This window comes from Rhopalosiphum maidis, chromosome 2, assembly GCF_003676215.2.
Source record: "Rhopalosiphum maidis isolate BTI-1 chromosome 2, ASM367621v3, whole genome shotgun sequence".
Classification (NCBI taxonomy): Eukaryota; Metazoa; Arthropoda; class Insecta; order Hemiptera; family Aphididae; genus Rhopalosiphum; species Rhopalosiphum maidis.
In genome coordinates this window covers 67629904-67644046 of record NC_040878.1, presented here as the reverse complement: position 1 = coordinate 67644046, position 14143 = coordinate 67629904, and the positions used below count along the sequence as shown (strand labels likewise).

The window sequence follows — 14143 nt, the reverse complement described above, 5'->3', positions numbered from 1 at the left end:
TTTACGTGTTACACTGTGGTTGATATATAATATCATGTACTTGCAACCAGGTTTGAAACCTAAAACAAAAGATTCTAAATTAATCTATGTCTGATGTCATGATTATATATATATAGGTAAGTGTAGTAGATAGATACTAAGTAAAGTGATGACTTCACAAACAAATTGTGTTATGTAATTTATAAGTTTTATTTATCTATATTATCATCCGTAACGCATTACATACGTCAATCAAAGTAAACTCCTATAAATTGTATGCCACAACACAAAGAAAATAATGAACGAGACTTATAAAATCTATTTATATCAACAAAAAAATGTGAGATTATATTTTTCATTGTATATGCATTACAATTATAATTGAAACATTTTAAATAATAGGCCAATCAATTATTGACAATATTGTGAGTATAAGTTTAAATTAGCCAAACATTTATTATTTAGAATTTATATATACTTATTTACTATTAGAAAAATGTGCAACTAAAATTTAAAAATCTTTATTATTAAATAAATATGTTAATAATTATTAGTGGATTTAAAAAAAAAATCTTTGACAACTTAGTCACTGCAGTTCTATTAATTGTTCTACGTTGTAATTATAATGACTCGTTTACATTTCTTGAAATGACTTTTATAACAGTGTCGTACTTCACAAAAAAAATATATTAGCATAAATTAATGTGCAATTTATATATAAATATAAATGTACATTTGTTAAAAGCTTAACAAATCAAATGAATTAAATAATGTAAAATATCACATAATTTGCGAACACTATTGTTATTGAAAAAAATTGATTTTAGTACTTACACAGTAGAGATGTTGCGCATAGTAGTGTTTATTTAATGATGTGGATTACAACCAGCTACTTCTACAAATTATAAAAAAAATATACAACTACTTGAGTGAAAATAAATTTGTTATTTATCAAGACATAATATATTATATTATATTCCGTTAATCACACGATTTAAGTCGATAAAAATATTTATAGAAAGGAATTATTCGTCGAAGGTGTATAATAACATTGTTGTTGGATAAATTACTAAACTCTATACAAATATAACAATAATACTGAGTGAATCACCATCACCTGTATAACAATCATTAATAAAATAAATAAACTTTATTTAAATTTAAAAATATTTAATCCCCAGATGTAAGAATTTAAACTAAAAATGGTACTGTTATTGTATAGTTATACATGGTATGATACATAAAGCATTGTGTATCTTTCTATTAAGAATGAATAATATTCAAATTTTTATTTTCATTTCATTTAAGAAATGTCCTGAAAATATCTTTTTTTCAAATAAAAACCAATTTTTCTCCTGTTCATTTATAATCTGATTACTTCTTTGAAGATTTTTATGCAAGTGTTTGAACGAAATTTGAACGATTATTTTTTAAAGTATTACAATTTTGTATGTAAGTATATAATAAATCCGCAATAATTAATTTGGAAATTTTAGTAATTATCGTGTATGTATAAAAATTGTATAATAATTTTTAAAATTAAATATTAGACGTTGATTCAATAATACTTTTCAAATTTAGTTTTTTTTATATTTTTGTAAAACTATTTTTAAGAGTTGTTATTTTTAAGATATACATTTTAATAACTCAGAAACTATCATTTGAATTTAAATTTAGATACATAAACATTTTGAAAAAAATCATCTACTTACCAATTCGCAGTAAAAAAGCATATATATTACAATTCTTCAAAATTTCTCTTTCTAAAAAAAGTACATATATTTGATAATATATTTCTTAAATAAATTATAATGTACAAACTCCAAAAATCCAAATTCGAATAAATTCAGTATTAAAGTAAAAATTTCAGAAGTAAGCAAGTTATAATGCTTAGTGAATCACCTGTATATTTTATTATAATTTATAATATAATATTAAGAATCAATTAATTCAAGTAAATACAGAATGCATTATTATTTTTATAATTGAGAATGTATTATACACATATATAGGTCACCATGTTGATATAAAATCGGATAAATCAGATTGACAAAAATCTATACGTAAAACCCCATTTCGTTAATTTTAGAATAATATACATATTGGTTGTTTGAACACGCGCGCGCAAATTGAAAACCGTTCAAAATTATATTTTATTTTATTATGATTTACGCTCAATAATTTATTATTAATTCCGTGTTGATAAACTACTTAACCACTTTTGTGGGGTGAAATGTGTAGGCGATTAATAAAGCAATAGACAAATACCCGTTCGGGGTACGTTAGCGTTTAAAATAGCTCACCAATAATAATTTTAGGAAATGGTTCAAACATTTTTAGGGAAACATTTATCTTCGCTAAATTTTTAAAGTAATACCGTAGTGTACTTTGTATTTATATTTATATTCAGACCAATGTCGAGTTCATCGGAGGAATAAAAAAAAGACCGGTAATATGCATAGGATGTAATCATTCCTATTGAATTTTTATTATAGGGTCGTTAAGGGATTCAGAGCGGGTTTTCGCAAGGGTATGGTATACAGTCGAGCGGCACGTTTTACCATTTTATTTCCCTCTAAATAAAACTTCCAACCAACGGGATTCTTAATCAAAACGCGTGTTAAGTATCCATTTCGTTTCGTTTTTGTCAAATGGAATGTAAAACAAATTTACCCAAACCAAATTAACTAATTGTCAAACAACACAGTATATTTATCTTACTCGTTTAATAACTTACTAACTTAGTTTAATTATAGTAATGGAATAAAAGAAACAAAATGAAACTTTATTATTGTTATAAAATTGTATGTCTATAATAATCAACAAATAACAGCTGTATTCTGTACACAATACCAGATACTAATAAAAATTGGATTAAATATCTAAACAAATGGCACGGTGTATATTTTATCAAATATGAACTTAAATTATTTATTAACTGTTTTATTTCATTTCTTAAATGCCACTATGTATACGTCTAATCATAGCAAAAAATGACGATTACTGACATTTGATGATAAAAGTATTGCACGTGCAATAAGTATCACTTTATGTATATTTTATTAAATTTAATTGTTTTATTTAAATAAGAAAATTTTATTTTTTTTTAAAGTAATTGCATGGTAGGAAATATAGTAATTAAAGATTAGTTGACTCAGTAAAGTTTTTAAAACAATTTAGATATTTTTAAGTTCTTAGTAAAATATCAAAATAAATTCAAGAAAAAAAACAATAAACTAATAAATTGAAAAAGTATACTAGGAGGAATAAAGACGTCTCTTCTATCTATAGTAAGTACCACTGTTGCCTTATAATATATTATACAGCAATTTTAAAATATTGCAATTTTATCTTTTATATCCTCTTACGAGTGACAATGATTGTCATTCCATTTTATTTCGTTATACTGTCGAACAAGTTATCTTAAATCCTGGACATTTCTCCGATAATTCATACAAATATTCTTTTTGCTTATAATGCTATAATAATATATAATAAATAAAAAAATAAAGTGTAATAATAGTACAATATAATATTATAGTATGTTTATAATATAGTATTATAACACGCACTTTTGCAGTGTTTGTTTAAACGAATCCTATAAGTCGTTACCTACTATATATAAAACGCATTTTAACGCGCATAAACCCGCAACGCGAGGGTTGTTATTCGAACGTTTCGTTTATAATGTAGCAATAGCATTAGAAACGGTTAAAAGGCATAATTTTTATCGAACGAGGTAAACAAAAATACAAAGTCGTTAAGCGCACGCATATATCTCAGTTCGAACTTTACTTCCGCTCATCGAAACTTTAAATGCACATTATCACTAATTAACTAATCAGTTCAAATTCGAATTTATTGTTGATCTGTAAGACTGTAAAATATTGTGTGTTCAAAATATGAAATTAAAAATGTACATTGTTTGTTCAAAACTGTAAGACCTAAGATAAATATTAAAAAAAAAAAAAAAACAGTAAATATTATAATATGTTTTTCTACTATACCAATTCTTAAAACAATTACCCAGGACTTTTACCGTTTAAAACGCGTGTCACGGCAATGAACACTGCAGCGGAGCATAATATACATACGTAAATATAATATAAAGGTTGATATCTAATATTAATATGATGGTTATCCGGTTAAGTCGGTTAATGTGACTTTTTCTTATCGTCCAAGAGATTTATATGCATATAATATACTATATCTTTCTATTTTTGCCGAGGAACGCTTCTCGATCGCAAGCTGCAGGTGATGTAGTCGTACCTATAGGTATAATATAATATATATATAGTCACCGTGTGCGAGCGGGGGAACGGAGAGAGATAATAACATAATATATATATATATATACACGAGGTGGCGGCGGTGGCAGGAAAAAGCGAGTTAGCGAGAAAGGGACTACGCGGTTGGGTATAGCGGCGAGGGCGGAGATACGGAAAGAGACTACGGAGACGCGAAGAGATTCCTATACATGTATATGCACAGTCGCCAAGCGGCACACGCGGCAGAGGATCGATACAATAACGCGTAAAAGGCCGGGCTGCGGTGCGCACCACTTGCAGCAGGAATAGGCTGAAAGAAAAAAAAAACCCATTTCCACCGGTACGACGACAGACTATATATATATATACGTAGACCGTTTTGTCCGGATTGTATATATATATATAAACGCGTGCAATATATAGGACGACGTTATTGTATTGTTTTAACACGTCGTACCCACCCCCTCCTACACCACTACGAAAAAAAAAAAAGAACAATAACAATAATATTATGCCGTAAGTACAATGTTTTGTACGCTGCGGGTAGTTGTACGCACACGAGCTGTACAATAATAATGTACGCGTGCATCACGAATACCCGACCTACGGCAAAAGCGATTAAGTCACCATCAAACTACCGCGCCATCGGGGGGGGGGGGAGGGGTGATGGAGTTAGGGGGCGAGCTAGGTTATTTTGATGAGATCTTAAATTACGTCCCGAAATTTTCCCGATTAACTTTCTAATTAATCTGATAGTCTTATCGACGAGTTCAGTCCCTATGGCCGCTTCGTATTTGTAGTTTGTACTAATGAGGTTATTACCCGCTGCAAGTGTTTTTATTTGTTTTTCATGTTCATGCCTATAATTTACCATATACCCATTACACCACCCGTCCGCTATGACTTTTATAATAATATTTATGACATTTTTTATGAATTACCTACCTACTTAACACAATGTATTTAAATGTTTCTACACAATACTGAATAGTTATATTATTGGTAATTTAAAAAGTTCTGCTTATTGTTCTTAGTCACCGTTTACGTAATAGCTAACGTGTTAACTAACCTCTTCATAGTTAATAGACCATAGTTCACACTGTATAGTGCACGCACACGTAGTGCACGCATTAAAACAGAACTTCTGTTTCTGATCGTCAAATAATTTTTTCAGTGTTTAAAACGATTTTACCACCATCGCTGTACGACAGTTTCCAATGAAGCAACTTGCAGATTTAACATCGTCCAAGTAATAAGAAATATGTATAATGACAGAAATATAATATTATTATGTATAATAATATTTTCATAAGATTTTTTTTTTATATTTATAGCAAAATAGTAATTTAATTTTAGTTAAATAATATTAAGTTATTTCAAAACTTTTAAAAAGTTATACCAGCCTAATAATAATGTTTTTGATATGTTGTACGTTGTATATATTATAATATGTATAAAAGTACTTCAATTGTTATTTTACCTGAACTCTAAATGGAAGTTAATTTATTTATAATAATCTAGCTGCCCATCCACCAACCTCAATTATGATGTAAGGCGTGACCCGACCTAGGTATAGGTTTTGATTCCACTATAAATATATATAAAAAGGAATGGTATACTCAATATTGTTTATTTTGTTTGGGTTAAATCCGATAAAAGAGTAACGATTGGAATTTAATTATTATAAATTCATAACAAATCTAAAAGTTTATATCAGTATTATCCGGATTAAAATCAATATTGCTTTTATCAGCCACTATATAAGTAAGTTTCGTTGTATAGACGTGACTTTTTGTAATGCGACTAAACAAAAATTATCAGTATTGAAGTTGAAAGGAACACACAATTAATTAGTTTATAAAAACGTGTACATTTTTCCCAAATGTATGTAATTAATAATATAACTGAAGTACGCGTATGTCACATGTATATATATGTATGTATTATGTATATATTTTATATATTATATAAATGAAGTATAATAAGTAGTATTAAATAAACTATAAAGTACTCTTCACTACTCATATTAAAATTATACACATACTCATAATTATGTACAATTTTATTTTAGATAATATTTCCTTAGAAAAATCATTAAAAAAAAAAAAAAAAACCTGATATTTTTAGCTATTTTAATATAGCTATAAGTATGTATTAAACGTTGAAATATACTAACGCTAAGTACAAACAAATGAAAAAAATAATTATTGATTATCAATAATTAATACTGATAATTACTAATTTATTTAAATTATTTTAAATTTACGTCATTTTTGCATGAAACTATGAATATACCCAGTATTCATAATTTCATATAGTTACGTGCAGGTACGTACACAGGTACGTATATTTCATCAAATTAAAATACAGATCGTTTTACAAAGGCTTGGCGTCTATAATATACATTACGGGGAATAAATGCATTACATTTACGGGAATAATATTACGCAATAATTATATATTTTTTTTTATTAATTACATAAATAATATTTTGATTAAAATTAATAAAATACACACATCATTACCATCGTTGTTGCGTATTATACTTAAACATATACAAGTATACAACTATATAATAATTCGTCGTTTCGTACTCTCGTATATTTTATTAATATCGTTATAACATACATTTAAGATAATACAAAATTTAAATTATAATATGATGTATGATTTATATATTATATTAAATGTAAGTACTGTACGACTACTTCTATACACGTGTTGGATATATGTATATATTTTTATAACCATTTTAAAGCTTATGATGTCACTAGCAGAGAAGCAGCAATAGTAATAATAACAATAATATGTAACTATAAACGCGAACACAACAGCTCTGTTGTAATAGTATGAGCTTTTGAACAAAATAAATGTTAAAGGGCCGTCATTACGAATGAATTCAACGGGAAACGGGAATGACAGTGTTTTACGTAGGTATTTGTGGCGGTAAGAAACGTCGTTTTCATGCAGAATAATGGTAGGTACCTATTCTACATATTATATCGTACATAATTTTCGAGACTACAATAAATTATAGGCTAATATGCGTGCACGCCTATTTTTAGTGCTGTTTAGTTGTGTACACCCAACAATCGTTAACGGTAGTATAATATAGTTAGTATCGATGGTAGAAGTGTTATCGATTTTTGCAGAAGTAAATTACATCTTTCAAGTTCAAATCTTGTGATTTTATATTATGCTATTAAAGATAATATACGTTTTTAGATATTAATGAACAAGGTGATTTACTTAGCATGCTTATCCTCGTGTTTCTTTTAATAATTAATTTATTGAAATTCCGAAATTAGAGTTTTTTAATATATTCAGACCCCATTTTCAAATTCTTGAATTTTTTTACTATATTTAAGTGTTTGGGTTTTTAAAAGAGTAATATTTTACAGATAATTTTCAAATATGTTGATGTAATATCAAAATGTGAATATGCAGTTTCTTAGTTATTAAAATATAGTTAAAATATAGTATAAAATATCCTTCAAAAATGGTTTTATAAAAATATCAAATATAATATGTAATATTGAATAAAGTATTTTTTATATTTGGGTCATTTTTAGTTTTTACAAATTATAAATGTTAAATGTTGATACATTATTAGTTATTACTAAAATTTTCATAAGACCATAGCGTTCACATACATTATTGTGAAACTATATAAGTATGCATTATTTAATATTATCCGATTAGAAATTAAATAACTCAAAAACTATTCGTATATGTATACGAATTTTGATTCTAATACATCAACATTTTCAAAAAAAAATTACGGTCGAAAACAGGAGTTATCATTTGAAAAATAGGCGTTTATATCACCTCAGAATATTTCTTAAGTAATATAAAAAAAATTCCAAGAATTTGAAAATAAGATCTTTAAGTATATTTGAAAAATCCAAAAATCAGATTTTTAATAACTGGATTAAAAGGAATTCTTGGTAAATCACGCTGTATAACTGAAACAAGCGAGTGCTTTTTCTTTTATTCGTCACAATTTTATAGATAATTAAGTATATACAATTTCAATTAATATTTTATATCAAATAATACTGTCAATACCCTACGAGAAAACACAAAGGAAAATAGTCGGAGTTTTTAAAAAATGAATTTAATAAATTAAAATGTCAATGAATATATCTACAATAAATAATTGTTAGCACTGAAAGTTCAAAATGATGTAATTAATTCAAACTTAACCTTACCAGCGGATTTTTTATTTATTTACTAATTTTACCATATTATATTATGTTCTCGTTACTATAAACTGCGTTTTATAACCGCCGTAAAACGCCGTATGATCAATATTCAAAGATTTATTACGTGTTAATAATATTATACAATAATAAGTATATAAGCAATTTAATAACCTATTGATACACAATATTTCACGGCACCTCCTTCCACAAAGATATGATCTTATTAACGCACCAACGTTCAACAAGTTTTTTTTTATATATAAACACGAATCGATTAAATAATAATAATTCAATTGATACGGATAACGAGTTCGGCATTTACAGAGACGATCGTAATAATAATTATTACTATCATCATAATAATTAATGAACAGTTTTGCGGGTAACACGCGCACCTTTACAAGGGTATTGTAATGTATTTAAAAATCAGATTATTGACTATACGTTGTTCTTACACCGTCGAATCGGATTACCCACAAATCGATGATCAGAGCAAACAGAGAAAGAGAAAGAGACAGTGAGAGAGTATGTACTGTGCATTAAAAACACTACACTGCGCGGTGAATATAATACCGGGACAACGAGCGGAGAGGGCAACGAACCTATCTTTACGGCGACGACGACGACGACGACTCGTCCACAGTTTTCATTGTTCATTCATCCGACAAAATCCACATGTTTTATTATACATTATATACACATTATATATGTATATTATAAAGAAAATAACGTAGTTACAGAGCATTGCCGTACTGAGTAACATAAATGTGTATCGGACACAATCTAAGAAAGGTATAAAATATCATTATTATATTGTTGCGACCAAAATAAGTACAATAATATTATATAATGTATACGTACGCCCTTGTAACCCCGAACAAGCAGGATTATGATGATATCATAATATAATACTGATATATTTCGATTTTTTAACGTCACAAAAAAAAAAAAACGGATTCGCGAAAAAATCAACTATTGGTAGATTGTTTAATGAAAACTTTTTAATTTTAATTCTTTCAAAGAAAAAAAAAATATAAGAGCAATACACGGGCAAAAATATTATTCTTCATTGGTAGTATATAGCTAGGTATTTATGATTATTTGTTATCGTCAAATGAATCAGTTAATATAATAAAAAAAAATAAATAAATAACCTTCGTAATAACTAATGACAAATAATAATTACGATTCAAGACCTTCGATTAAATATTAAAAAGTTCTTTTAGTTTTCAGACATCATATTTAAACTAACTGCTATAGTAAATAAGAATATTATGTCCTCGTTGTGTAGCGCTAAAATATGCGTTTAAATTTATTATTATTACAAATTAATTTTCATAATAATATTGATTATTATTATATATCAACAAATTACTCTCGTGACTTGCATATTTTATTATTTTACTGTTCAATTGGTATACTTAAAAGTATTTAACTGTTATAACATGATATTTGAATATTATAACTATATTTAACACGAGCTTAATATTATACAATATAATATACTTACACGCAGATAAACACGTCTTACGGAACTGAACCTACAATAACTAGTTTATTGTCAAATACTAATAATTTTATTTTCAGGTTGATCCTATATTTTTGGACATCAGCATATCGTTGGTTATATTATACTTGTACTATACACAAAATCACATTTTTCGTTTTGGTAATCCAAAATATACAGACAGTTGTTAATTATTTAACAGTGAAATACTTCAAATACTCATTGGTCATGGTAAATACATAACTATATAAATATATATAATATATTATAAAAAAACATTTGATTATTAATTACCTGAACATGACATATTTTTTCGGTGTATTAATATATAACAATTAATGGAAATAGATGTTTTTTTTTGTATTGTATCTATAATGTATCATATAATAATATGACACATTGTCTCCTATAATCAATGATCAAAGTTTCAGTTATCACACTATAATACTAAATAGTATTATTATTTATTTTAATACATAGGTATATAAAAATAATAATTATTCAAATACATCTTCAGATTCAAAAATGTATGAATATAATTACGAATAGGAGATTTAGAGATATCAAAATATCACTAAAATATAGCACTGATTAATTGAATAATATTTATTATTTTTTAATTAAGTTAAATATGAAAATGTTTAAAATTGTAATGTGTTAATATGTTATTAATATACTTTCTATTTAATAAATTTTATAAATATGTTTGGATATCTCCAAAATAACTAATAATTATAAAAGCAGGTCATGTCATATAACTACACTTGAATTATAAATAAATAACGCATGCACATTGCACATGTCATATACCTACTGATACAAGCACATTTTTAATTTTAATTCATTATAATATTATATCATTTATATTGTCCACAGGTTACGTACATTGGATCAAAATATTAGTATTAAACGTATGATAGTTCGACTATCCGATCGTTAGTGGTTACTAAAAATTATAATATCAATAAATCAATTAATAATATTATTTTGATGAAAAAAAATATCATGACATATTTTTTTTTTTTATTATTTACTATCTCATTTAATTGAAAAGTATAAAGTAATTCTGTGTTTATACCTTATTGGAAAAACGTTAGCTAAGTAAATATTATATACCTATGTATTAATATAGTTTTAAAATTAATCAGTTTTTCTACTCAGAAATTCTGAAATTAATATAGTATTTTACCTATATTTTTCTTTTTCGTGTAAAGATTAAAGATTATTAAAGTTTTAACGTGATAATAACAAAACGTATACATAAAATGTATATATATATATATGTATAAGATATCCGGTTAAAAAAAAATGTTTGTTTAATAACGATAATAATTTTGTAACGCAGTCACTTAGGCATGTATTTTTTTTATTATTATCTCTTTTTGTTGTTGCTTTCATTAAATCCATCCCGACAAATAAACAGAAAAAAAAACTTAAACAAATCTTACATCTCAGCGGCGAACCAGGCTGCAACAGCGTTTAAGCCTGTAACGAATGTAAGAGAAAAACTCGTTTTGCATTCGAGTGGTCGTAGGGTTCGTGGAAAGATATACAAAGAGTCATATTTTCTCTATGTTCCTCTCTCTGTCGCTCTGCGTGTTTTTTCTCTCTCTTTCACATATACGCACATACGCTGTCTCTCTCTCTATCTGGTCGTCTTTCTCATACGTGCACACACACACACACACACACACACCACAGTGTTCCCAGTCGTTCGTTGTTGTTTACTTTACTTTTAAGTGTTGGAAGAGAAATACGGTGGAAAACATGAAGAGAGAGAAAGAGAGACAGAGAATGAGAGTGAAAGAGTTTGAAAAAAACTCGAGGATAATATATATATATAAATATATTATATAAAGTATAAAAGGCATCGTACAGCCACAACCGCCATCTCACGCGTATACATATGTTTATTTTTCGGGGTTGCAGGCGGGGGAGGAAACGCGCGTATCAAAGAAGCGGGAAAAAAAATATTATACGACATCAAATAACGGCGGATGCAAATCTAACCCGCTCGTCCACCGCAATCGACCGATTTTATACGGCTGTGACTCTCGCCCGCCGCCCGCAAAGCGGAGCACTCCTCTTACCCGTTCAACACCACCGCGTCCACACCGCACCACACCGCGTCACCGTTGACGTTTGGTCCGAACCGGATGTGACTACAGAGAGCAAAGACCGCGCTCTGGGTGCATCCTCGGTGCCATGCACAAGTCCATTTACACGCTCGGGTCGGGTACCAACCTATGTATTATAATATTATATTATACGCAACAAATGCACGCGAGTGCATCATGTTATTATTATTATTAAATGTATAATAATGTGCGGTTTGGCAGCAGCAACAGCTGTACTTATAAAAATAATATTGTTAATATTTTATTTCGCCCGAAGAGTGAAATAAAATATGATTTTTTTTTTTCATTTATTTATCTTATGAAATTACACCCTAAAGGGCATATTAAAAGTATACAATTAAGTATATACATAATAATATACGTGACACGTCATGCACATTAAATATAATACCTTAAAAAAGTTAATATGTTTTGTATGTACATATTACAGTTCAATTTTTTTTTAATTGTGTGTATACTTAACACATATAATATGATCAACATTTTTAATATCATTTCCCGAACGTAATAGAGGTGACCGGGGTTTTCAGATAGTATATATCTATACCTACTTCCTTTTTATTATTACTGGAGAGAGGTAGTCAATAATTTGTACGTATATAAATAAGAAACCTATGCTGTATTTTTTCAAGCTTATCAGTTAAACCTAAATAACTTATTAGTTATTTAGTTCCAAATAACCGTGCCAAATTGTTATATAGACCCGGTATTGTTATATAGTAAACGGTATGATACTTTTAGCAAATTGGGTCATTTAATGCGGGTGAATATTATAATAATAATTAATAACAATGTGCGTTGTTCTATACTTCTACACACAATATTATACTATTGTTGCGATGGACTGAGTTTACACTTAATATCCTACGAAGATCAATAATACAACATACATTTATTTTAGTATATTATACGATAATTAAATTATGAAGTATAGCACTCGTGTGATATCGGCCGATTAGTTATTGGTGAGGAAAATAGATGAAAAAAAAAAGTTCACAAGTTCATTACAAATGGACGTTTGTGAATTTTTTAATTAGTTTTTATTTTTTCGCTGGGTACAATATTCGGTTTCAAAGAATTACTTACCTTTTATCCTACGCTTTGCGTAATTTACTATTATAGTACTATAGTACACTGCTATATATTATAGGTATCATTTAAAATGTGCCTATATCATATAGCATAGCTGTTACATTAGAGTTATTAAATCTACGCACAACCATTACTTGCAGCTATGTATACATATAATGAAGTACGTACCTATATAGTTATAAATATATATACGTTACAATTTATCGATTTTCGTTCTCGTCACTATTATAATACCATGCCAACGGCTCAATATTGTTAAAAATTAAAATATAATTGTTTTATACTTAATCCGGACAAACTTTAAAGCTTAAAAAAAAAACAATCGTTATTATAATATTATTGTACAATACAAAATATAATATGCAGCTGTATACTATTTTTTCTTTCAACTTGTGTAGTCATTACTTTTATTGTTGAATTACGAGTATAACTAATATTATGATTATAATAATACATGTATAATATTCCGATACTACGCAACTATAACTATTGTCTATTATAATTACATTAAACAGTTATCCCATTTAATTAATAATAATATAAATAGATATAACAAAGCTAGAGGCAAAAGATAATGGACAATGAATAACTTAGTATTAATACCTATATCTAGTTTAGATTTACTTAAAATGTATATGTATGTGTGTGTGTGTAGTATAAAAATTACATTTTAAGCTTATTCAAGTGAGATTTAAGAATGCAATGGCCAATAATAAATAACTAATATAAACTACCATATAAATAGACAGTACATAATATTAATTATATCATACTATTTATTCTAAACTAAAATTGTAAAAAACGGATCGGAAACATAACAAAGCTAATCAATTGGAAAATTAAAAATTCATAACCACCCGTAAAAATAATATTTATTGTTTCTAAGTATCAAATCATTATGAAAGTGCGAAAATTATGAGTAATGAAATAATAAATGTATAACAATATTTTGTG

At 27.2% G+C, this 14143-nt stretch overlaps 1 long non-coding RNA gene across 1 annotated transcript; it reads left to right on the top strand.

Moving 5' to 3' along the window:
* The first annotated feature begins 8628 nt into the window (after positions 1 to 8628).
* LOC113554540 lies at positions 8629 to 10898 on the top strand. The gene is made up of 3 exons (XR_003405278.1): positions 8629 to 9244; positions 10040 to 10190; positions 10836 to 10898. It is a non-coding gene; the product is annotated as an uncharacterized LOC113554540 (long non-coding RNA).
* The last annotated feature ends 3245 nt before the right edge of the window (positions 10899 to 14143 follow it).